This window comes from Gorilla gorilla, chromosome 5, assembly GCF_029281585.2.
Source record: "Gorilla gorilla gorilla isolate KB3781 chromosome 5, NHGRI_mGorGor1-v2.1_pri, whole genome shotgun sequence".
Lineage (NCBI taxonomy): Eukaryota > Metazoa > Chordata > Mammalia > Primates > Hominidae > Gorilla > Gorilla gorilla.
The window spans coordinates 87719768-87747518 of NC_073229.2; the positions used below are offsets into that span (position 1 = coordinate 87719768).

The 27751-nt window shown below is 36.9% G+C and overlaps 1 long non-coding RNA gene across 1 annotated transcript in view; it reads left to right on the forward strand.

Annotated features, from left to right (window-relative positions):
- Nucleotides 1–27751, forward strand: part of LOC115933153 (uncharacterized) — a 122867-nt gene that overhangs the window by 2682 nt on the left and 92434 nt on the right. Inside the window, exon 3 of the long non-coding RNA XR_010134275.1 lies at nt 7334–7449. This is a non-coding gene — a long non-coding RNA (uncharacterized lncRNA). The remainder of the gene's footprint in view (nt 1–7333; nt 7450–27751) is intronic.

Genomic DNA, 27751 nt, shown 5'->3' on the forward strand with positions numbered 1-27751 from the left:
CCTATTGATAACAGAATTTTCTAAGAAAGTAAGCTAAGGTGATTACAAAAACTGTTTCATTTTATTTATATATTTACTTTATTTTTATTTTATTTTCAACTTTTGTTTTAGGTTCGGGGGTACACATGCAGGTTTCTTACATGCGTAAATTGTGTGTCATGGGGGTTTGGTGCACAGATTATTTCATCACTAACGTAATAAGCATAGTACTTGATGGGTAGATTTTTTATTTTTATCTTCCTCCCACCCTCAGCTCTCAAGTAGACCTTGGTGTCTATTGTTCATTTCTTTGTGTCCATGTGTACTTGATGTTCATCTCTCAAACACAAGTGAGAACATGCAGTATTTTCTTTTCTGTTTCTAAATTAATTCACTTAGCATAATGGCCTACAGCACTATCCATGTTGCTGCATGATTTCATTCTCTTTTATGGCTGTATAGAATTCCATGGTGTATATGTATCACATTTTCTTCATTCAGTTTACCTTTGATGGGCATTTAGGTATATTCCACATCTTTGCTATTGTGAGTAGTGCTGCAGTGAACACATGTGTGCATGTGTCTTTAAAGTAGGATGATTTATGTTCCTTTAGGTATATACCCAATAATGGGATTGCTAGGTTGGAATGGTAGTTCTGTTTTGTTCTTTGAGAAATCTCCAAACTACTTTCCACAGTGGCTGAACTAATTTCTCTTCCCACTAGCAGTGTATAAATGTTTTCTTTTATCCATGACCTCACCAGAATCTCTTATTTTTTGACTTCTTAATATTGGCTATTCTGATTGATTGGTGTGAGATAGTATCTCACAGTGGTTTTGATTTACATTTCTCTAATGATTAGAGATGTTGAGCATTTTTTCATATGCTTGTTGGTCATGTGTGTAACTTCTTTTGAAAAATGTCTGTTTACATCTTTGGCTCAATTTATAATGGGGTTGTTTGTTTTTTACTTGTTCATTTGTTAAAATCCTTATAAATTCTGGATATTAAGCCTTCGTTGGTTGTGTAGTTTGCAAAGGTTTTCTCCCATTCTGTAGGTTGTGTGTTTACTCTGTTCGTAGTTTATTTTGCTGTGCAGAAACTTTAGTTTAATTAGTTACCTTTTGCCAATTTTGTTTTTGGTGTAATTGCATTTGACATCTTCGACATGAAGTCTTTGCCAGGGCTTATGTCTAGAATGGTGTTTTCTAGGTTTTCTTCAAGGTTTTCTATTGTTTTTGGTTTTACATTTAAGTCTTTAGTCTATCTTGAGTTGATTTTTGTATATGGTGAAAGGAAAGGGTCCATTTTTAATCTTCTGCATATGACTAGTCATTTATTTTGCCATTAATTGAATAGGGTTCCCTTTCTTCATGGCTTGTTTTTGTTGGTTTTGTCAAAGATCAGGTGATTGTAGGTGTGAGGCTTTATTTCTGGGTTCTGTAACCTGTTTCATTGGTTTGTGTGTCTACTTTTTAAGCAGTACTATGCTGTTTTGTTTACTGTATCCTTGTAGTATAGTTTGAAGTCAGATAGTATAATGCCTTCATCTTTGTAATTTTGCTTTGGATTATCATGGCTATTTGGGTTCTCTTTTGGTTCCATTGCAGCTTATAGCTTTCAGTGAATGCTAAGAATGAGTACTCAGACAATTCCAGCTGAGCGGGGTGAGGGGCAACTCTTCTGAGAGAGTGTCCCCCAGAATCCATCCACCAAGTATTTATTGAAAGGGCTTGCTACTACAGACATCCACCAGATGGCATTTTGCCGTCGGGTCATGAGATACATATGGCCTTGTAAAAGCAGTTAAACTACATTCTTAAGAGACTGTTTTCAGCATTCTGTATCACACACTGAATTACTTGTCCTGTTTTCAGGGTCAAGGAGTTACAGTCTCATGCACAAACAACATACACACAGTACCTCAGTGTTTTTCTATGCCCCGACCTCAAATGCCTTGTACAGAAACTTGAATATACTGCTATGCAACCCCTTATATCCATATAAATTTTAGAATATATTTTCCTAATTCTGTGAAAAATGCCATTCGTAGTTTGATAAGAAGAGTGTTAAATCTGTACATTGGTTTGGACCATATAGCCATTTTAACAATATTGACTCTTCCTATCCATGAGTATGGAATATTTTTCCATTTGTTTGTGTTGTTTCTGATTTCTTAATTCAGGGTTTTTAAATTCTCATTCTAGAGGTTTTTCACCTCCATTGTTAGTTGTATTCCTCGGTATTTTAATATTGTTGTGGCTATTGTGAATGGTATTTTGTTCTTGACTTGGCTTCCAGATTGTATGTTGTTGGTGAATAGATATGCTAGTAAATTTTGCACATTGATTTTGTATCCTGAGGCATTGGTGAAGTTGTTTATCAGCTCTAGAAGCTTTTAGGCAGAAACTCTGTTTTTTTTTTTTTTTAGGTATAAAATCATTATGTATGTGAAGAAAGATAGCTTGATTTCATCTCTTCCTATTTGGATGCCTTTTATTTCTTTCTCTTGCCTGATTGCTCTGGCTAGGACATCCGGTTCTATGTTGAATAAAAGTAGTGAGAGTAATACTCTTCTTCCAGTTCTCAGAGGGAATGCTTCCAGTTTTTGCCCATTCAATACGATGTTGGCTGTGAGCTTGTCATAGATGGCTCTTGTCATATTATTTTGAAGTGTGTGTCTTCAATGCCTAGTTTATTGAGGATGTTTAATATAAAGGATGTTGAATTTTATCAGATGCTTTTTCTGCATCTATTGAGGCAATCATATGTTTTTTGCTTTTAGTTCTGTTTATGTGATGAACCATATTTATTGATTCATGTATGTTGAACCAACTTTACATCCCAGGGATAAACCCTACTTGATTGTGGTGACTTCACTTTTTGATATGCCACTGTATTCAGTTTGCTGAATACAGTATTTTCTTGAGGATTTTTGTATCTATGTTCATCAGGGAAATTGGCCTGAAGTTTTAACTTTTTCTGCTGTGTTTCTGCCAGGATTTGATATCAGGATGAGTTAGGGAGGAATCCCTTCTCCTAAATTTTTTGGAGTAGTTTCAGTAGGTTTGTTACTACCTCTTCCTTATACATCCGGTAAAATTCAGCTGTGAATCTGTCTGGTATAGGGCTTTTTCTGGTTGGTAGGCTTTTATTATTGATTCAATTTCAGAAGTCATTATTGGCCTGTTCTGTGTTTTAGTTTATTTTTAGTTCAATCTTGGGAGTTTGAATATTTTCAGAAATTTATCCACTTCTTGTAGGTTTTCTAGTTTGTGTGCCTAGAGATGTTTGTAATAATGTCTTGTCTGAAGGTTTTTGTTTGTTTGTTTGTTTTTGTATTTCTGTGATGTCAGTGGTTATATCACCTTTATCATTTCTGATTGTGTTTATTTGTATTTTCTCCTTTTTTTTTATTAGTCTACCTACCAGTCCATCAATCTTATTTATTCTTTCAAAGAACTAACTCTGGTTTCATTGATCCTTTGTATGGGTTTTCATGTCTCCATTTCATTCAGTTCAGCTCTGATTTTGGTTATTTCTTTTCTTCTGCTAGTGTTGGAGTTGTTTATTTAGTTCTTCTAGGTGTGATGTTAGCTTGTTAATTTGAGATCTTTCTAACTTTTGAGATGGGCATTTAGTGCTAAAACTTTTCTTATGACTTTTCTTATAACACTGCTTTAGCTGTGTCCCAGAGATTCTTGTATGTTGTTTATTTGTTTTCATTGGTTTCAAAGAATTTCATGATTTCTGCTTTGTTTACCCAAAACTCATTCAGAAGCAGGTTGTTTATTTTCCATGTTATTGCGTGGTTTTGAGAGATCTTCTTAGTACTTATTTCTTTGCTTACTGCACGGTGGTCCAAGATTGTGGTTGATATGTTTTTGGTTTTGTGAATTTGTTGATTTGTTTTGTGGCTGATTGTGTGGTCGATTTTAGAGTATGTATCATGTGCAGATGAGAATAATGTATATTCTGTTGTTGGGTGAAGTGTTCTGTAGACATGTGTTAGATTCATTTGGTCAAGTGCCAAGTTTAGCTCCCAGTTGTCTCTGTTAGTTTTCAGCCCCAGTGATGTGTCTAATACTGTCAGCAGGGTGTTGAAGTCTCCCACTATTAGTGTATAGTTATTCAAATCTCACCATGGATCCCTATGAACTTGTTTTATGAATCTGGGCGTTCCAGCGTTGAGTGCATATATATTTGGGATAGTTAATTCTTCTTGTTTAATTGAACCCTTTATCATTATGTTATGCCCTTATTTGTCTTTTTGATCATTGTTTGTTTGAAGAAGTCTGTTTTGTCTCAAATTAGAATAGCAACATCTGCTCTTTTTTGTATTCTATTTGCTTGGTAGATTTTTATCCATTCCTTTACTTTGAGTCAATGGGTGTTACTACCTGTGAGATTGGTCCCTTAAAGATAGCATATAGTTGGGTCTTGCTTTTTTATCCAACTTGCCACTCTGTGCCTTTTAATTGGGGCATTTATTCTGTTTACATTCAAGGTTAATATTGATATGTGTGGATTTGCTTCTGTCATCTTGTTTTTAGCTGCTTATTATGCAGATTCGATTGTGTGGCTCCTTTTTTAGTGCTAATGGTCTATGTACTTAAGTGTGCTTTTGCGGTGGCTAGTAACAGTCTTTTACTTTCATGTATAGCACTCCCATAAAGATTTCTTGTAAGCAGGTCTGATGGTAACAAATTCCCTTCGCATTTGCTTGTCTGAAAGGGGTCTTATTTCTTCTTTGCTTATGAAGCTTAGTTGACTGGATATGAAATTACTGCTTAGAATTGTGCTTCTTTAAGAACACTGTGTATAAGTCTTCAATCTCTTCTGGCTTATAGGGTTTCTATTGAAAGGTCTGCTGTTAGCCTGATGGAGTTCCCTTTGTTAGAGGCCTGTCTCTAAATGCTTTTAATGTTTTTTTATTTCACCTTGACTTTGGGAAATCTGATGATTATGTGTCTTGGGGAAGGACATCTTGTATGGTATCTCACAGGGGTTCTCTGCCTTTTCTGAATTAGAATGCTGACCTTTCTAACAACATAGAGGAAATGTTCATTGACAATATCATCAAGTACTTTTTCCAAGTTCGTTCTTGTCTCTCCCTCTCTTTCAGGGATGCAAATAAATCCTAGGTTTGATTTCATGTATAGCACTAATCTCACATTTACACATTACATAATCTCACATTACATAATCCCCCATTTCTTGGAGGTTTTGTTCATTATTTAAATTATTTTTTCTTTATTTTTGTCTGCCTGTGTTGATTTGAAGAACAAGTCTTTGATCTCTGAGATTATTTCTTCAGTTTGGTCTATTCTGCTGCTAATATTTCTAATTTTAACATCGAATTCCTATAGTAAGTTTTTCAGCTCTATCGGGTTGGTTTTGTTTTTTCTCTTAAAATGGCTATTTTGTTTTTCAGCTCTTATATCATTTTATTGGATTCCTTAGATTGGGTTTCAACTTTCTCCTGAGGCTTGATTATCATCCTAATCCAGATTCTGAATTCTGTGTGTCTCATTGCAGCCATTTCAGCCTGGTCGAGAACTATTGTTGGGGAACTGGTACGTCATTTGGCAATAAGAAGACACTCTGGCTTTTTGAGTTGCCAGACTTCTTGTGTTGGTTCTTTCTCATCGCTGTGGACTGATGTTCTTTTAATCTTTGAAGTTGTTGTCCTTCGGATGGGTTTTTTGTTTTGTTTTGTTTTTATATTAGTTGATGTCCTTGAGAGTGGTATAAGGAGGGTTCAGTTGACTAGCTTCATTTCTGGAAGATTGTCCTGGGCCAAGGCTCAACCCAGCACTCCTGGGCTGCATGCTGTAACACTTGGGGGCTGGTACCTGCCCCATGGCTTTGTTCTCTGGCCTCTCGAGGTTGAGCACCTCCTGCCCTGGAGGGGGCAAGGTGTTCCTCAGTTGTTAACAGAAACACTCAGGTCGGGAGTACCAGCCAAAGTGTTTTATCATGGTGCTGATGAAGTGGGATCCATGCTTGTGCACATGTGTTAGTGGCAGTGGTGGCAAAGTGGAGTCAGCAGTGGGGTCTGTGCTTGTGCACATGTGTTAGTGGCAGTGGTGGTGAAGTGGGGTACGTGTGTCAGCTGGGGTGGGGCAACAGCAGAAGTTGGGTGGCAGGTCTGTGTGTGCATTCGCATCAGTAGTGGTGGTGAGTCAGGGTACAAACATGCTAGTGGAGGCAGGGTGGCAGCCATGAGGTCTGCACATGCATGTGCGGGTGGCAATGGGGCAGTGAGTTCTGTGTACCCTCTTGCACCAGCAAAGTGGTGCAGAAGTCCATGAGCAAATGCATGCTGTCAAAGCGATGGGAGGAGGCTGTGGATGGGTGGGTGCCCATCAGCAGGGACTTGTCTTTTGAATCTCTTCGATGGTTATGCTTGGTCTGCTGGCAAAGGAGCTATAATGTCAGCTGCCAAGAAACTGCCCCGCACCCCCTCAGGCATCCAAGGCTGTGCTGCAAGTGGGCATGACCAGGCAATGACCGTGTCAGAGGCCAGCACACAGTGGGGAACTGAGATTAGACTTTCCCCTCCCACAGGTAAGACCACACTGCTGTGTCCAGGTTCGACAGTCAGCAAAAGCCAATGCCCCCTAAAGGAGCATAGCGAGCCTTGGGGTATCGATGTCTTGGTCATGTTCCATGGCAGCTGTTCCCATGCCAAACCCTCTTGGCTCTACATAGGCTGGAGTCTTATCCCCAACACCTCTCCAAGCAGCTCTCCCTGTTAGCTCAAATGTCCATGGAGGTCATGGGGTCTCCTGCAGCTAGGATTCTGGAGGTCTGTGGTGAGAATGGGTCACTCCTCACCTATTTAATTCACCTCTTCCCACAGAGCCCCCGGGGGCCAGGAACCAGAGTATACCATCCTTCTTGATCGTCTGATCTCTGTGGGAGATGCTCTTCCTGGCTGCATCTAGTCATCCATCTTGGCTCCCAATCTATACATTTTATTTAAAATGCAATGAAAAAGGCTTCAAAGTTTCCTTTTCTAATTGAGATCCTTTATAATTCATTATATTCATTAATAATTTATAATTATGCAATATGTTTAACATCATGAGAAATAAACTAAACATCTCTTAGGATCTTTATCAGTTTTTTAGAAAATAAGAAATAGTTTGAATTAATGTAATATAATTTCTGCTGGTATGTTTTTATTTCTTCCCTTGCATAAGGGAGGAATTTGAAGTCACTCTTTGAGACCCAGGGAGGGATTTGAAGTCACTAATTGAGACCTAGGTTTCATGATCAAATAATTATTTTTTATTTTATAGCCTCATGTAACATTGTCCAAATATTTCTTATCATTCTTGTTATCAGGTGTATGTCAAGCACTGTATTGAGAAAAAAAACCACAACAAATGTTTGGAAAAGATAAGAGGCTTGTTAGTAATTTTCATAAACCTGATATAATCAGAAGCAGCATCCAAGTCTAGGTGAGACTTTTATTTTGTGTATTAATTTTAACTTTAAAATTACCAAAATGAGACTGGTTAAAATTCCATTGTACTTTAAAATTTAATTATAGAAATCAAAAGATACTTATGATGACATACAGATAATAAGAAAATAATGCATATCATATGCATATCATATGCATATCATATGCATAATGTATATCATAAAATGCTCACCTTAAAACTGTAAATATTTTAGCTGGCTTTGACGAAAAAGATAAATTACATGCCCTTGACATATATTCAGAAAGTGAATTGTTGTAGAAAGGTGTGAAATGTATTCTATGGTAGCAACACATTATCTGTACTTGAGCATTGAAACAATCAAATTTATTAGTGATGTTACTTTACTAGAGAGGCTTTTATACCAAATAAATTTTATTTAAATATTGAATGTATAAAAACATGGAATAATGCATAATTTAAGATGTTAGCAGAATATTCTTAAAATTTAATATCATCTTGTCCCACCCCCATTTGTGTGTCATGTGTTATTAGGGAAAGATTAGCAGTTTATAAAGTTATTCTCATAAACATGTTGATTGATACCTTATAGTTGATTAATATTTTTCATCTTCCCTCTCTGTCATATTCTCTCCTGCCAGAATTCTACCTACTATGTATAAGTAAAAATGTCCAATTCGATTGTTGACATGACTAGCAAGAGAAAAACAAATTGGACATTCACAAATCGCAGCTTCCATTCAACACTTAATTCAGATATTAATTTTTGAAGAAAATTAAAATAGAATTTTGTCAAAGCAGCTACCAGGTGGCAAACTTGAAGGATATTTGATTTTTAGAGCTCAAAATGCCTTTTAAAATGTAAGATAAAATGACTATCAAATGAAAATTATTTTTACATAAAATATATACATTCTTTGTATTGTTAGTGGCGAAGAATATATACTTTTTAGTCAGATTACCTGAATTATAATGTGGATTCCAGTGCTTAATTGCCATGTAAGTTTTTACACTTTTTAAGACTCTCTGTGATTTTGTTTCATCGTCTTTAAAATGAAGTAGTAATAGTATTTTTGTTTTTTTGTTGGTTAGATTTATGGAATTACTTAATACTGGTAGACAGGGTTGGGTACTGATTATGTGCTATGTACATGTTTAAGAGCTTTTTTTTCTGGAAATTAGGTACTATTTTAACATACTTCAGTAGTATCAATATAGAAAACTTCATTACTAATGGAAAATGGTTACAAATATATGTGATTCACGGTCACACTAAGTACAAATTTAAATATAAGTATAAATAAGGGGATGGTGTCATATTCATAATTTGTTTATCACTGTACATCTTATATAACTAGCCAGAAACTGATGAATCTAGTGATCAGATTCTTTAAACCTCAAGACATATATATGTGAATACATGAATATCTGGACACATTAAATTTTCCCCACTTTAAAGAAATAACACTATCCCACCGTTTCATGTAAAATGATCACACACACATCATTCTATATTATTGTAATAACATTACCATGTCATAGAATTTGAAGGTTTTGTTAACTACACTTCATTGATAAATAAAATCTCTAAGAAGTTTGTAGCAATTTAATGGCGAATCTAGACTAAAAATCTCTGTTGTACCCATTATACATTCATAATAATTTCATTTACACATACTTCTAAAAATTTGTGTTGATTGCCATTTTCTGACATATTTCATGAAAATGAGAGATAAAAGGGGTTCGAATGGACATAATTTTATTATTAGAGAATAATAGAGGTTAGAATAGTAGAGGTTATATATCTTCAATATTTTAAATCAATAGAGATAGAGACTTAAATGTAGAACAGATAAAATAGAGGAATAAATGGATATGTTCTTAAGGCAGAATTATCTCAGATTCTTCTTGATCCAGCAATTTTTCAATGGGGGTTGATAGAAGAGAAAGAAGTGTAAGAGGAGGGGCAGAGAGGCAGTGTCTCCCCAGGAGGCATTTTTGACCCACACAATAAATGCATAGAATACAGTGTTGGGTGGGTGGGATCCAGAAATGTTAAACTTTTGCCAGAAACAGGGCAACTCCTAACTCGAAGTTATTGTTCCACTTAAAGTTCCAGTAATACCTCAATACTGGTAAGGGTCTTTTTCTAACATATTTTAAGGGATATGACTATTTCATCAGTTAGGAATTGTACAAACAATATTTTACCGTATATGATGGCTTACTGTGTTCCTCAAACTATTTATCACAAGCAAGTAGAAAACTTATGAATTTGGATTAAATTTCTTCTAACTTTTTGGTAATTCAAATAACTGGCAATACCTTCTGCCATAATTGCCCCCTCTTTAGTTGAAATAAAAGAAAAACAAAGTTTACATATAGGAAAGGGTTTTATTGGAAAATTACCAGATTCTATAAAGCCATTGTCAAAATCATTTTTTAAATTTTATTATTATTATACTTTAAGTTTTAGGGTACATGTGCACAACGTGCAGGTTTGTTACATATGTATACATGTGCCATGTTGGTGTGCTACACCCATTAAAAATCATTTTTATCTGAGTTGCCTCTATCAGAGTAATGAATCAATGTGGTAGTCTATAAGTAACAGAAATCAGTCAATAATTCTTAAAATAACTTAGGAACTCATACTTGTTTTAAATAATGAGATGTACATTGGGAAGTCCAGACCCAAAGTAGCCACTCAATCACATTGATTTCCCTCTTGTTTCCATATATGTGTTCTGCCATCCTTAGGCTACCATACCTGAGGTGACCTCATGGTTATGAGATAGCCGCTAGGATGCCTACCATCCCAATTGCCTTTCAGGTAGAAAAAAAAAAAAGACAAAATGGCATATGCTAGTTGACTCCTCACCCCTACTTCCCTTTAAGATTCCAGTTTCATGACCTAAAACTACTGTTAAAGCTCTTTAGCCAGAAGTAAGCAGTTACAAGGCTAGTCCCACTTGTCTAGGGGGCAAGAAATTGCAGTTTTCTTTGCCAGTGCATTTCATTTCCAATAAAATCAGCTTTCTGTTGTTAAGGAAAAAGACAGGAATGGATAAAATATAGGCAAATGGCAGTTTCTGCCACAAGGATTAAGGACAATAATTAGGTAAATCAGAGTAAATGATAAAAGAAAAATGTTTGTGGAATGGGGTAAAGGAGATTAGCTTATTTGGCATGGAGTTCAAGGCCTCTGATGGCCAAGATATGTATAGACAGGCGAAGGCAGTAGCTGGGCAGGTCTGCCAATTTGTTGATATAATCCAAGCAAATAGGACATTTTGGCAGAGGAAATATTAGCTCTAGAAAAGACCGTGTTTGCTGTGCTAATGTGAGTAGTTCAATTTGGGATGATAAGGATCTGGTCATGTAATTTTATTCCCTGTGCAGCTAGTAACTTACCCATCATAATTATACTTACATCTTATTTTTTATTTTAATTTTATGTCTAGGTCCAGAGGAAACTAAAACATAACCAAATTTTTCATTCAGGAGTTATTAATAAATTTGCTATGAATTTTTGGCATGTTTTCTAAAAGTAAAATGAATTAAACACATTTCCTGAAAAATTATTTACTATCCATCCATATGTAACAATCTTGCTCAATTTCAGACATATAAATAACAAAGCCAAAAGTAAAACCCATTTCTCCTTCAAGCCAAGTCTATGTATTTACCCACTAAACTGTACCAAAATCTCTTCAGGACTTTGCTGAATCACGACATTAATGGGTATGAAATGACTAGATGAGGAAAGTGGGTCAAACTAACTGCACATGACTAGAAGCACATGGAAAACCATGTTTAAGCCTGGGCAAACATCACTATGAATGTTATTAGCAAACTGCTAAGCAACTGAGATGGAAACACGTCTTAAACTACAAATGCAGGGACCTATTAAAGAAAGAGGTTTACTTAGAAAAGAAAAAATATGTATGAAGACCGCTTGTGAAAAAGCGATTAGTATTACTTGGACTTGTCTCAAATGACAACTGAGTTTAGCTACTGATACATTAGCTTGACACTTAAAATCATCAGTGGTACCCTGGGACATCATGAGTGTTTGGGGTTATGTAAGCAATCTAGATAATTATCTTTATGGAATGAACTTTGTTTATTTATAGCAAGAGTACATATAAAGGATTAGGTGTTAGGCCAACTCCTCACATTTTCACTACTTTTGACCTTATACCATTTCCATAGAATATCTAGTTGATTGGCATTTTCAGAGCTTTAGTGAGAACAGAAAGTATGCTATAAAGAGCAGTGCTTTCTTTTTTTTTTTAGATGTTATTATTATTTATTGAATTCCGTTTTTTTGTTTTGTTTTGTTTTGTTTTGTTTATTATACTTTAAGTTTTAGGGTACATGTGCACATTGTGCAGGTTAGTTACAGATGTATACATGTGCCATGCTGGTGCGCTGCACCCACTAACTCGTCATCTAGCATTAGGTATATCTCCCAATGCTATCCCTCCCCCCTCCCCCCACCCCACAACAGTCACCACAGTGTGATCTTCCCCTTCCTGTGTCCATGTGATCTCATTGTTCAATTCCCACCTATGAGTGAGAATATGCGGTGTTTGGTTTTTTGTTCTTGTGATAGTTTACTGAGAATGATGATTTCCAATTTCATCCATGTCCCTACAAAGGACATGAACTCATTATTTTTTATGGCTGCATAGTATTCCATGGTGTATATGTGCCACATTTTCTTAATCCAGTCTATCATTGTTGGACATTTGGGTTGGTTCCAAGTCTTTGCTATTGTGAATAATGCCGCAATAAACATACGTGTGCATGTGTCTTTATAGCAGCATGATTTATAGTCCTTTGGGTATATACCCAGTAATGGGATGGCTGGGTCAAATGGTATTTCCAGTTCTAGATCCCTGAGGAATCGCCACACTGACTTCCACAATGGTTGAACTAGTTTATAGTCCCACCAACAGTGTAAAAGTGTTCCTATTTCTCCACATCCTCTCCAGCACCTGTTGTTTCCTGACTTTTTAATGATTGCCATTCTAACTGGTGTGAGATGATATCTCATTGTGGTTTTGATTTGCATTTCTCTGATGGCCAGTGATGATGAGCATTTTTTCATGTGTTTTTTGGCTGCATAAATGTCTTCTTTTGAGAAGTGTCTGTTCATATCCTTTGCCCACTTTTTGATGGGGTTGTTTTTTTCTTGTAAATTTGTTTGAGTTCATTGTAGATTCTGGATATTAGCCCTTTGTCAGATGAGTAGGTTGCGAAAATTTTCTCCCATTTTGTAGGTTGCCTGTTCACTCTGATGATAGTTTCGTTTGCTGTGCAGAAGCTCTTTAGTTTAATTAGATCCCATTTGTCAATTTTGTCTTTTGTTGCCATTGCTTTTGGTGTTTTAGACATGAAGTCCTTGCCCATGCCTATGTCCTGAATGGTAATGCCTAGGTTTTCTTCTAGGGTTTTTATGGTTTTAGGACTAACATTTAAGTCTTTAATCCATCTTGAATTGATTTTTGTATAAGATGTAAGGAAGGGATCCAGTTTCAGCTTTCTACATATGGCTAGCCAGTTTTCCCAGCACCATTTATTAAATAGGGAATCCTTTCCCCATTGCTTGTTTTTCTCAGGTTTGTCAAAGATCAGATAGTTGTAGATATGCGGCGTTATTTCTGAGGGCTCTGTTCTGTTCCATTGATCTATATCTCTGTTTTGGTACCAGTACCATGCTGTTTTGGTTACTGTAGCCTTGTAGTATAGTTTCAAGTCAGGTAGTGTGATGCCTCCAGCTTTGTTCTTGTGGCTTAGGATTGACTTGGCAATGCGGGCTCATTTTTGGTTCCATATGAACTTTAAAGTAGTTTTTTCCAATTCTGTGAAGAAAGTCATTGGTAGCTTGATGGGGATGGCATTGAATCTGTAAATTACCTTGGGCAGTATGGCCATTTTCATGATATTGATTCTTCCTACCCATGAGCATGGAATGTTCTTCCATTTGTTTGTATTCTCTTTTATTTCATTGAGCAGTGGTTTGTGGTTCTCCTTGAAGAGGTCCTTCACATCCCTTGTAAGTTGGATTCCTAGGTATTTTATTCTCTTTGAAGCAATTGTGAATGGGAGTTCACTCATGATTTGGCTCTCTGTTTGTCTGTTATTGGTGTATAAGAATGCTTGTGATTTTTGTGCATTGATTTTGTATCCTGAGACTTTGCTGAAGTTGCTTATCAGCGTAAGGAGATTTTTGGCAGAGACAATGGGGTTTTCTAGATATACAATCATGTCATCTGCAAACAGGGACAATTTGACTTCCTCTTTTCCTAATTGAATACCGTTTGTTGCCTTCTCCTGCCTAATTGCCCTGGCCAGAACTTCCAACACTATGTTGAATAGGAGTGGTGAGAGAGGGCATCCCTGTCTTGTGCCAGTTTTCAAAGGGAATGCTTCCAGTTTTTGCCCATTCAGTATGATATTGGCTGTGGGTTTGTCATAGATAGCTCTTATTATTTTGAAATACGTCCCATCAATACCTAATTTATTGAGAGTTTTTAGCATGAAGGGTTGTTGAATTTTGTCAAAGGCTTTTTCTGCATCTATTGAGATAATCATGTGGTTTTTGTCTTTGGCTCTGTTTATATGCTGGATTACATTTATTGATTTGAGTATATTGAACCAGCCTTGCATCCCAGGGATGAAGCCCACTTGATCATGGTGGATAAGCTTTTTGATGTGCTGCTGGATTCGTTTTGCCAGTATTTTATTGAGGATTTTTGCATCAATGTTCATCAAGGATATTGGTCTAAAATTCTCTTTTTTGGTTGTGTCTCTGCCTGGCTTTGGTATCAGAATGATGCTGGCCTCATAAAATGAGTTAGGGAGGATTCCCTCTTTTTCTATTGATTGGAATAGTTTCAGAAGGAATGGTACCAGTTCCCCCTTGTACCTCTGATAGAAATCGGCTGTGAATCCATCTGGTCCTGGACTCTTTTTGGTTGGTTAGCTATTGATTATTGCCACAATTTCAGCTCCTGTTATTGGTCTATTCAGAGATTCAGCTTCTTCCTGGTTTAGTCTTGGGAGAGTGTATGTGTCCAGGAATTTATCCATTTCTTCTAGATTTTCTAGTTTATTTGCGTAGAGGTGTTTGTAGTATTCTCTGATGGTAGTTTTTATTTCTGTGGGATCGGTGGTGATATCCCCTTTATCCTTTTTTATTGCGTCTATTTGATTCTTCTCTCTTTTTTTCTTTATTAGTCTTGCTAGCGGTCTATCAATTTTGTTGATCCTTTCAAAAAACCAGCTCCTGGATTCATTAATTTTTTGAAGGGTTTTTTGTGTCTCTATTTCCTTCAGTTCTGCTCTGATTTTAGTTATTTCTTGCCTTCTGCTAGCTTTTGAATGTGTTTGCTCTTGCTTTTCTAGTTCTTTTAATTGTGATGTTAGGGTGTCAATTTTGGATCTTTCCTGCTTTCTCTTGTGGGCATTTAGTGCTATAAATTTCCCTCTACACACTGCTTTGAATGCGTCCCAGAGATTCTGGTATGTTGTGTCTTTGTTCTCGTTGGTTTCAAAGAACATCTTTATTTCTGCCTTCATTTCATGATTTACCCAGTTGTCATTCAGGAGCAGGTTGTTCAGTTTCCATGTAGTTGAGTGGTTTTGAGTGAGATTCTTAATCCTGAGTTCTAGTTTGATTGCACTGTGGTCTGAGAGATAGTTTGTTATAATTTCTGCTCTTTTACATTTGCTGAGGAGAGCTTTACTTCCCAGTATGTGGTCAATTTTGGAATAGGTGTGGTGTGGTGCTGAAAAAAATGTATATTCTGTTGATTCGGGGTGGAGAGTTCTGTAGATGTCTATTAGGTCCGCTTGGTCCAGAGCTGAGTTCAATTCCTGGGTATCCTTGTTGACTTTCTGTCTCGTTGATCTGTCTAATGTTGACAGTGGGGTGTTAAAGTCTCCCATTATTAATGTGTGGGAGTCTAAGTCTCTTTGTAGGTCACTCAGGACTTGCTTTTTGAATCTTGGTGCTCCTGTATTGGGTGCATATATATTTAGGAGAGTTAGCTCTTCTTGTTGAATTGATCCCTTTACCATTATGTAATGGCCTACTTTGTCTCTTTTGATCTTTGTTGGTTTAAAATCTGTTTTATCAGAGACTAGGATTGCAACCCCTGTCTTTTTTTGTTTTCCATTTGCTTGGTCGATCTTCCTCCATCCTTTTATTTTGAGCCTATGTGTGTCTCTGCACGTGAGATGGGTTTCCTGAATACAGCACACTGATGGGTCTTGACTCTTTATCCAGTTTGCCAGTCTGTGTCTTTTAATTGGAGCATTTAGTCCATTTACATTTAAAGTTAATATTGTTATGTGTGCATTTGATCCTGTCATTATGATGTTAGCTGGTTATTTTGCTCATTAGTTGATGCAGTTTCTTCCTAGTCTCAATGGTCTTTACATTTTGGCATGATTTTGCAGTGGCTGGTACCGGTTGTTCCTTTCCATATTTAGTGCTTCCTTCAGGAGCTCTTTTAGGGCAGGCCTGGTGGTGACAAAATCTCTCAGCATTTGCTTGTCTGTAAAGGATTTTATTTCTCCTTCACTTATGAAGCTTAGTTTGGCTGGATATGAAATTCTGGGTTGAAAATTCTTTTTAAGAATGTTGAATATTGGCCCCCACTCTCTTCTGGCTTGTAGGGTTTCTGCCGAGAGATCCGCTGTTAGTCTGATGGGCTTCCCTTTGAGGGTAACCCGACCTTTCTCTCTGGCTGCCCTTAACATTTTTTCCTTCATTTCAACTTTGGTGACTCTGACAATTATGTGTCTTGGAGTTGCTCTTCTTGAGGAGTATCTTTGTGGCGTTCTCTGTATTTCCTGAATCTGAACGTTGGCCTGCCTTGCTAGATTGGGGAAGTTCTCCTGGATAATATCCTGCAGAGTGTTTTCCAACTTGGTTCCATTCTCCCCATCACTTTCAGGTACACCAATCAGACGTAGATTTGGTCTTTTCACATAGTCCCATATTTCTTGGAGGCTTTGCTCATTTCTTTTTATTCTTTTTTCTCTAAACTTCCCTTCTCGCTTCATTTCATTCATTTCATCTTCCATTGCTGATACCCTTTCTTCCAGTTGATCGCATCGGCTCCTGAGGCTTCTGCATTCTTCACGTAGTTCTCGAGCCTTGGTTTTCAGCTCCATCAGCTCCTTTAAGCACTTCTCTGTATTGTTTATTCTAGGTATACATTCTTCTAAATTTTTTTCAAAGTTTTCAACTTCTTTGCCTTTGGTTTGAATGTCCTCCCGTAGCTCAGAGTAATTTGATCGTCTGATGCCTTCTCCTCTCAGCTCGTCAAAGTCATTCTCCATCCAGCTTTGTTCCGTTGCTGGTGAGGAACTGCGTTCCTTTGGAGGAGGAGAGGTGCTCTGCTTTTTAGAGTTTCCAGTTTTTCTGTTCTGTTTTTTCCCCATCTTTGTGGTTTTATCTACTTTTGGTCTTTGATGATGGTGATGTACAGATGGGTTTTTGGTGTGGATGTCCTTTCTATTTGTTAGTTTTCCTTCTAACAGAGAGGACCCTCAGCTGCAGGTCTGTTGGAATACCCTGCCCTGTGAGGTGTCAGTGTGCCCCTGCTGGGGGATGCCTCCCAGTTAGGGTGCCCGGGGGTCAGGGGTCAGGGGTGAGGGACCCACTTGAGGAGGCAGTCTGCGTGTTCTCAGATCTCCAGCTGCGTGCTGGGAGAACCACTGCTCTCTTCAAAGCTGTCAGACAGGGACATTTAAGTCTGCAGATGTTACTGCTGTCTTTTTGTTTGTCTGTGCCCTGCCCCCAGAGGTGGAGCCTACGGAGGCAGGCAGGCCTCCTTGAGCTGTGGTGGGCTCCACCCAGTTCGAGCTTCCCGGCTGCTTTGTTTACCTAATCAAGCCTGGGCAATGGCGGGCGCCCCTCCCCCAGCCTCGCTGCCGCCTTGCAGTTTGATCTCAGACTGCTGTGCTAGCAATCAGTGAGATTCCGTGGGCGTAGGACCCTCCGAGCCAGGTGCGGGATATAATCTCGTGGTTCACCGTTTTTTAAGCCTGTGGGAAAAGTGCAGTATTCGGGTGGGAGTGACCCGATTTTCCAGGTGCGGTCCGTCACCCCTTTCTTTGACCCAGAAAGGGAACTCGCTGACCCCTTGCGCTTCCCAAGTGAGGCAATGCCTCGCCCTGCTTCGGCTCACGCACGGTGCACACACCCAGTGACCTGCGCCCACTGTCTGGCACTCCCTAGTGAGATGAACCCGGTACCTCAGATGGAAATGCAGAAATCACCCGTCTTCTGCATCGCGCACTCTGGGAGCTGTAGACAGGAGCTGTTCCTATTCGGCCATCTTGGCTCCTCCCCTCAAGAGCAGTGCTTTCAAAGCATGGTTATCATTCCACTGTCACCAGGCTCATATGGGTTCTTGAAGCAAAAGCCAGTTAATAAACCTTGGCCTAAATATACTAAGTAATAATAGCTACAAGTGGACACCAGCAATTTGAATTTCTCACAGCTCACAAGATGATTCTTATACTCTAAAGATTGAGAAATACTGGTATTGGGGATGGACATTCATCTATTACTTGTTCATTGCCTTTATGTGATGGCAGATATGTGGCATTCAAGCCCCTTTCTCAGTCTTGCACACCACCAGGCAGTGTCACTAGTTAACATAGCACCCTTGACTACTGAACCCACGTTAAGCCTTAGAGTCCTTTTCAACACTGTACTCCACTCATCATCCCTTATGTGTTGGTACCTGAGTTGAATCATACTGTCAACACTGATAATTACTCAAAAAATATTGATAGAACTTGACTAAATAAAATGTCTACTGTGCACTTACATTCCTTTGGTGAAGAGTACAAGTATGAAGCGCCTTAATAGTCTCCAAACTTAAGGAGATGAATAAAGGTCTAATTTGTATTTTGTTTCTTAGTAATAAAGGAACATTTACCCCTAGCCTAAATGTTGAGACTAAGCTGACTGAAACAGCTGTAGCCAGTTGTCAACTAAATTCTCTTTACTATTAATCGGAAACATGCTCCTGAGTCTGTGGAAAGTAGACAGTGTTAGACAAAAGTAAAACTTTTATATTTATTGAAGTCAGATAAGCCTACATAAGTCAAAAGTCTTTAGATTTTAATACAGTAGGTAATTTCATTGCTACTGACATGTAAAATAAATATACACAATGGGATACATTTGTTGTGCTTTGAGAGATATGTAAATTGTGTGATTTTGATACCTAGATATCAGTTATATTAATTTAAAGCACTTAAGAGCTTAAAATCGAATAATATAATTCTTCTCAACAGATTGAGAAGTAGGAAACCTAAGCCAAGTCAAGGTTGACAATCAATATGAATTATTTGTCATCCTCCATACTCATAATACGAAGAAAAATCATAAGTTTACTTTATACCAACTACATTTAGATTTTTAGGATTATTATTATTTTAAATGTGCAATTTAGGAAATGTCTAAGACATATGTACATTAAGAAAAGACTTACATGTACATTAATAAAAGATAGAAATAATAATATTTTGAAAGTGTTATTTTTTACTATCTCGAAAATATCTTCAAAAAATGACAGATCTTGGATGTATGGTGGTTCTTTTATTTGTGCCTTACACCATTTCTATAACTGTTTACCTAGATAATAAGTTCTATGGGACTTTTAACATCTTTCCAATAATATTTTTAGCAGAAATTATTAGGTTGGTGCAAACATTTTTGCCAAGGGCAAAAACTGCAATTACGTTTGCACCAACTTAATAGCAAAGTTGTTTTATGCGGTTCGGTATTAAGAATGCTAACTGCTACATTTCCATCCCCATTCTTTTAGAACCCACAAATTCTTAGTGACTGCCCTACTGTCAAATCCAGGAGTGGGCCTTGGCTTATACTTTACTAGATCCCAGGATGCATTATAGCGGTTGGTCACATAAGGGTGTGTGGTCCAATATGGCTATTAAGAATTGCAATAGTTTTTGGGTTTTTTTGAAGTTATCTGTTTGCTCTGGATATGAAGGTTTTTGTCATCTACTTTATAACACTCTAAATAGATAAAACTTGAGGAAATAAACCATCATTTAAGATAAGAAACAGAGGCCAGGCACAGTGGTTCACACTTGTAATACCAGCACTTTGGGAGGCCGAGGCGGGCAGATCTCAAGGTCAAGAGATTGAGACCATCCTGGCTAACAGGGTGAAACCCCGTCTCTACTAAAAATACAAAAAATCAGCCGGGCGTGGTGGCGGGTGCCTGTAGTCCCAGCTACTAGGGAGGCTGAGGCAGGAGAATGGCATGAACCCGGGAGGTGGAGCTTGCAGTGAGCCGAGATGGCGCCACTGCACTCCAGCCTGGGCGAAAATGTGAGACTCCGTTTCAAAAAAAAAAAAAAAAAAAGATAAGAAACAGAATATTTATAACTTTATTTTGGAGTGAGAATATGTTAGAGTCTTTATTAATCAATTTTCTAGGTACTACAACAAAGTGAAAAAAATGTATGTTTTGTGTGTGTGTGTGTGTGTGTGTGTGTGTGTGTGTGTGTCTGTGTGAAGTATGCTTTGTTCCAAATAGTGACAGGTGATGAAAAAACTAAGCTGGAAATGAGTATAGGAAGTATAGGCAGAATTAACCTTTAAATGGGGGTATGAATAGGATGGATTTGGTCTCGGCAGACCAAGAATTTTACTACAGTAACTGGAAAAGAAAATAAATTGCAAAAAAAATGTGTTTGTAAAGACAGCGGAGACTGAAGGAAGCAACAAGGACTTAATGAGTTAATCAGAGAAAGAGAAGTCCTTTGAAATGAGCTAATGATTGCCAGTTATTTTTTTCCTCCATTTTCCAGATCTGGTACAAACTGTTTCTATTCACCTGAGTAGACAAACTGTAAGGAAATAAAAAGATAGTAGATATTTGGCCGTCTTGTGGGGCTAGCCTCACACAGTGAAAACTCAAAATTCTGGTAATTCATTTCTTGGAAATGAATCACCCCAAAATTTAGTTAAATTTAAACTTAATCTTAAAATTGAAGCAATGATTTTATTTTCTTTTATACTTCCATTGGGACAAAAATTCTGGAAATTTTCAGCTTGATGATTCTGGCCCAGAGTCCCTCAGTTGGCTGCAGTCAGCTGTGCCTGGAGCTGTACCAGTGGAGAGATGGAATAGTTGAGGACTAGATCTCTCTCTCTCTCTCTGTCTCTCTCTCTTTCTATCTCTCTCTCTCTCCGGATCCATGGGTCTCAGAGCTTCCCCAGGTCGTCTCTCTCTATGTGGTCTCAGGGCAATCAGATTGCTAGCATGGCAGCTGAAGGGAATAGAAATGAAAGTATACCAGCAAGAAAGGCAGAAGTTGAGTCGCTTTTTATGACCTAGCCTTGGAAGTCACTGGCTCCCTTCCATCACACTCTGTTGGTTGAAACAGAAGCCTACCCAGTTTCAAGGGAAGGGACATAAATCCTAGCTCTCAATGGAAATAATAAGAAAGGTTGAATGAAAGCCCCCAGGGAGTCATTCCAAAACCAGGGACTACACTCAAACATTTTAACTGAAATGGGAGTTGTGAGGTTGACCATCTGTTTGGAGAACCACACTGGAGGCATTGTCAACTTCCCCTGGTTATATTAGGCCATGCTTGGTGCTCCTGCACAATTGTCAATACCATTTTGTATATACCATATACACTTCGGGGACTGTGTTTTCTCTGTGGAACCAGACATTAACTTGCTTCCCTCCCCAAAACATGGTGATCTGGAACTTTCGGTGGTCATAAGAGACCTGTATGACTTTAAGGAAATTCTACCAGTAAATCATGCATTCCTCAAGACAACCTGAGTATCTCTCCGATAAGACAACTGCCCTTGGTTCCTAAAGTCCTAAAGGAAGACTCTTAGAAGAATATGTGTGTGTTCATGTGTGTGAATGTGTAAATATCAACCCCTTCTTCTCCCATTCTCCAAACAAAACTCTTAAAAATAATTGCTTGACTACTTGGAGCTTAAAACACGTTATCCTAGAAACATGCTATTAAAATGATAGTAACAAAATACAAGATATTGAAGTAAATCAGTCCCTAGTTAATACCACGTAACTTGGTTTGTCATGGTCAAGGAGCCCTGTTGCATAAAGGAGAGAAAACAATGGAAAAGGGTATTTTCAGCATCCTGAATGCAAGATGGGCCACTGAAAAGAATTCAAAATATGTACAACTCATCTTTGGCACTCAGGACCATGACTAGGGTGAGGCAAATAAGACACAAAATTTAGGAGCTCACCAGAAAACGTAGTAACCAAATAAATAATAGTTATTGTGATATTATTATTTGAAGGAATCGTATTGGCAAACTAATCTGACAATTGTTTCACAAAGTGGGCTGGACACTTGTTTTCATAAGTAAAATTTATCCTAACTACGTGCATGCATTTCTTTCTCATCTCCTGAAAGCTAAATATTCTATTTGTTTAGCATTTTATATTGTTCTACTAATTTTACTGGCACAACTATTGTTGGAGGGTGATGACTAAGAAATATTATATTTATGCACCCCTTTAATTATTTTATTCTTTGGACTTTTCTGGATATCAAAGTGAAGTATACGTTTTAATGCATTTTCAGAGGAAGATAGATTTCCCCTGAGCCTAACCAGTGGAATAGGAATATTTGGATTTAAGCACATAGAGAAGTCTGCCCTACCTTTGAATCTGTTACATGGTTCAATGGTTCAAATTATTTTTTCAGGTTCTACTACTTTCCAGCTGCTATTTCTGAACTTACCTACTTTCTGAAAACTGGAGTTCATGTGTGAGTTGTTGCTTTGTTTTCAGCATTTATCATGACAAAGGCAGCAGCAACATCTCTGACATGAGGAGGGAGAAAAAGGGCATGGCATGAATCGTGGTTGGAGATGACTCTTTATAATTTAGGAGTTTATTTGGATAAGGCCTATATACAACATCCATTTCTACTGCAGTTCAGTGGAGCTGAAGGAGTGTGAATTATTGGATGGAAATCCACGTTGATGTTACTTATGTAGACAATCTGGTGATTGCAGGTTTGCTGTACGGTATTTCCGCTGTAAAACTAATATTTCCTCCATGGCTAATGACACAGGCAAGAATTCTCATGAAATGCTGCTTGGCAAACAAAAATGAGAGGCCTTCTATTTCTTTATTACTAAAGATTTGTTACCTTCAATACTAAAAGAGTTACCACATTAATATTAGGGAAATGATATTCTATGAGTTCTTGTTTCTAAAATTGTCAGAGCCTCATACATTCTTATTCAGATTATTACATTTATATTGGATTGTAAAACAACCATCCTGGAGACAAGTGGTAAAACAATTTTTAAAGTGCAAAGACTTATATTACATGTCAAGTGATTATTTTCAGGGAGCAAAAATCAAATTCTATCTGCTGTGCAGCAGGATAGAATTTTATGATAATAGAAAACACTTGCAAACAAATCTTACTGTAGTTTTAAAAAATTAGACAGTTCTCTGCCTCTGAACATTGCCTTTATAGATGATCCATGAATGGCTGCTGCCAACATCCTCTCTACTGACTTCTCTCATCCTCTCATTTCCCTTTCTCATTTTCGCTTGATTTCAGCTGCTTATGATGCTTATAAGATGTATAGATGCTGTAGCTCTTGGAAGGTGACATATCTAGAGCACCGACTAGAACAGTGCACATCTTTGAATTACATCATTTCACAACCCTATTCCAGTGGCTGAAACTATAGATTGGAAAACAAACAAACAAAAATCCCCAGTTTTAAAAAAAATTCACAGGGCAATTTGTGAAGAGACACAGCACTCCCAATTGAGGAAGTAGGGTATTCCATGTTCCCAGAAATGAAGAACTTGTATCAGACCAAGAAAACAATATTAAATATTTGTAGTTACTTCTTAAGATGAGTGAAAAGGAAAAACTCCAGTTAGTCATAGAAAGCAAGACCAAGCAGCCAGGTAGTGACCAGCAACATTAGCCTCATTTAAGGATCTGGGGTTGATACAGATGTGACTCAGTCTATCACATCCCCACCCCCCTCGTGCTAGGAGTAATGCAAAAGCAAGCAAAAATTCATACCTGATGAGAACTTTCATTCTCTCATGGGGAAAAGATATTTCTTCAGATATCCTTTTATAGATGGAATTATCTGCATTTACAATACATTTCTTGATAAATTCATTTAAAGTAGAAGATATATTACACAAATATCCAAGTTCTGTTAACTGAGAGAGAAGAAGGAAAGGGAAGTAAGGCAGCTTTTGCAAAAGATTGTCTGCTTTGCTATCCCAAGGACCTCTTAATGTTTAACATAGTCCAAATTTCACTAAATGTTTCTGTGTGTGTAGACTTTTATTATGAAAGCCAACAAAAGGACCAAGCTTTGGATCTTGGTGACATAAAGAAAATCTGAGACAACCTATGGATACTAGGTTACCCATGAACAGGTGACTAAACTTCAAAATTGAAAAAGCACAACTGCTATATTGGAGTCCATCCGCCCACACAGTAGTATCAGGACCATGCCTTTCCCTGATGAGTTGGATGACTCACCAATAAAACATCCTAGGGCAGACTAGGTCAACTCTGCTTTAGTCATGCTAACTACAGCACCACTGTCCCCATCCTACCATGTGTTTTGTTCAGTAATTCTTCAAAGAGATAAAGTATTGTGAACAAAACCTTTTCTCTCTTTTAGGGTATATACATAATTACTTTTTCAGAAATAAATTTTACTGAGCATATTGAAGGTATTCAATATGATGTTATAAGATACCACACCCCACACGCATATATATAGTAAAATGAAATAGTGAAACAAACATTTCCAACATCTCACATAGTTACCCATTTCTCCCCTTGTGGCTAGAACAGCTATAATCTACTAATTTAGCAAAAATCCTGATTACAATAGTCCTCATGTTGTACAGTAGATCTTATGGCTTGCTCATCCTACAAATATCTACCACTTTTTAACTTGTAAAAATATTATTTTCAAATATTAAGTTTTCCATAAGCTTCAGTGTAGTTTTCTTCATACAAATGATAGAATTTTTAAATTAGATTCTTTTGACTAAATAGCACAGGTGACCATTTAATCTTCTGAAGGAGATTAATCTTCTGAAAGAGATGAAGACCCTTTGGAAGTAAGGCAAGGTTTTAGATTTTACACATAATGTGATCGACCTACAAAGTACTTAAATATTATTTGCTCATTTGTAAAAAGGTATATTTTTATTATATTATTTTTATTACTTCTGTCAAGACTTGAATTTGTCTTTATATTGAATACAGGTTCTCTGACTCTGTTCTCAGAAATCTGATTTTGAAAGCCTAGGATTGTTCCTATTTAGAAATTTCCCATGTAATTTCTAATGTAGGTAGCTTTAACACAGTTTAGGCATACACAGTTTAGATATACAGAATTCCTAATGATTCACTTAAAATCATAGAAATGCATATTAGGCCGGGCGTGGTGGCTCACACCTGTAATCCCAGCAATTTGGGAGGCCCAGGCGGGCAGATCACGAGGTCAGGAGTTCAAGATCAGCTTGACGAATATGGTGAAACCCGGTCTCTACTAAAAATACAAATATCAGCCGGGTGTGGTGTGGTGTGGTGGCGCATGCCTGTAGTCCCAGCTACTCGGGAAGTTGAGGCAGGAGAATTGCTTGAACCCGGGAGGCGGAGGTTGCAGTGAGATCGTGCCACTGCACTCCAGCCTGGGCGACAGAGCGAGACTCCATCTCAAAAAAAAAAAAAAGAAATTCCTTCAAAAAAAAAAAAGGAAATGAAAAAATAAAAATAGAAACCTTAGAGCATCAGCAGATGGAGAAAGAACAGTGGAAACAGCAGAAATAAAGACAGCATAAGCTTCTAATGAGTTATATAAATTATATTTGATGATTGAAATAAACTATAATACCATCTGATGGTGTTAAGGGAAGATAAAGTGACTAAATGTAAGTAAGATTTTCATATTTCACTTGAAATTGTAAAAACTCCAGTAGACTTTGATAAGCTACATGTATATAATGTATTACTAAAAATCAACAACTACAAAGACAATACAAAGAGATAAACTCAAAAGCACTATAAATTAGTTAAGATCGGATTCTAGAAAATGTTTGAGTAGCCCAAAGAAAGACAAGAAAGAGAAACAAACAAAAAGCAAATAATAAAATTGCAAAATTATGATTCAGAAGATCAACAATTATCTTTAATGTAAATGGTCTAAATACACTGATTAGAAGACAGATATGCATAGTGTTGCCTAAAAAATACTCACCTATATGTTGTTTATAAGAAATTCTTTAAATTTAATGATATAGATAAGCCAAAAGTGAAAGGATGGAAAAAGGTATGTCATGCAAATATTAATGAAAAGACAAGCACAATTGTCTATATTAATATTTGATAAAGTAGATTTCAGGGGAAATAAAATTATTAAAGAAGGATATTATATAATTAATAAAGAATTAATACCGTATGAAGAGAAATAATCATAAATGTGTGCAAAACACAGAGCTTCAAAATTTATGAAGAAAAAACTGACATAAAATGACCTTATTGCCAAAAGCAATCTATAAATTCAATGCAATTCCCGTACAATACCATCATCATTCCTCACAGAACTAGAAAAAAAAATCCTAAAATTCATATAGAACTGAAAAAGAACATGCATAATCAAAGCAAGACTAAGCAAAATAACAAATCTTGAGGCATCATATTACCTGACTTCAAACTGTAATATAAAGCTATAGTTACCAAAAAGGCATGGTACTGGTATTACAAACAGGCACAGGGACCAATGAAACAGAATGGATAACGCAGAAATAAAGCCAAATTCTTACAGCCAACTGATCTTTGACAAAGCAAACAAAAAGATAAAGTGAGGAAAGGACACCCTATTTAACAAATGATGCTGGGATAATTGGCTAGCCACATGTAGAAGAATGAAACTGAATCCTCATTTCTCACTTTATACAAAAATCAACTCGTGATGGATCAAAGACATAAATCTAAGTCCTGAAATGATAACAATTCTAGAAGATAACATTGTAAAAACTCTTCTAGACGTTGGCTTAGGCAAAAAGAGTTCATGACCAAAAACCCAAAAGCAATTGTAACGAAGATAAATAGATGGGACTTGATTAAACTAAAAAGCTTCTGCACAGCAAAAGGAATAATCAGCAGAGTTAACAGGCAACCCACAGAGTGCAAGAAAGTCTGTGCATCCAACAAAAGATTAATATCCAAAATCTACAAAGAACTCAAACAAATTAGCAAGAAAAAAAAATCCCATCAAAGAGTGAATAAGGACATGAATAGACATTTCTTAAAAGAAGATACACAAATGGTCAACACATATGAAAAAATGCTCAATGTCAGTAAATATTAGGAAAATGCCAGTCAAAACTACATTGTGATACCACTTTACTTCTGCAAGAATGGCCATAATTTAAAAATAAAAAAATGATAGATATTGGAGTAAATGTGAGAAGAGAGCATTTTTACACTGCTGGTGGAAATTTAAACTAGTACAACCACTGTGGAAAACATTATGAAGATTCCTTGAAGAAATAAAAGTAGAAATACCATTTGACCCAGCAATCCCCATTACTGGATATCTACCTAGGGGAAAATAAGTCATAATATGAAAAAGACACTTGCGCATGCATGTTTATTTATAGCAGCACAATTCACACAATTGCAAAAATACGGATCCAGCCCAAATTCTCATCAACCAGGGAGTGGATAAAGAAAATGTGATATATGTATCAGCAATTACAAAATCACAATCAATAATATGTGATATATATCACATATATATCATATATAAATGGGATATATAATATACAATTTATATATATAATATATATTATATAATCATATTTTCTTTATCCACTCCCTAGTTGATGGGAATGTGGGCTGGTTCCATATTTTTTTAATTGTGAATTGTGCTGCTATAAACATGCATGTGCAAGTGTCTTTTTCATATTATGACTTATTTTCTTCTAGGTAGATACCCAGTAGTGGGGATTGCTGGGGCAAATGGTGTTTTATGTTATATAAATTATAACATATATAATTATATACATATATATCATATTTTCTTTATCCAGTCTGTCATTGACAGGTATTTAGGTTGATTCCATGTCTTTGCTATTGTGAATAGTGTTGCAATGAACATATGCTTGCAGGTGTCTTTATAATAGAAAGATTTATATTCCTTTTGGTATATACCTAGTAATTAGATTGCTGGGTCGAATGA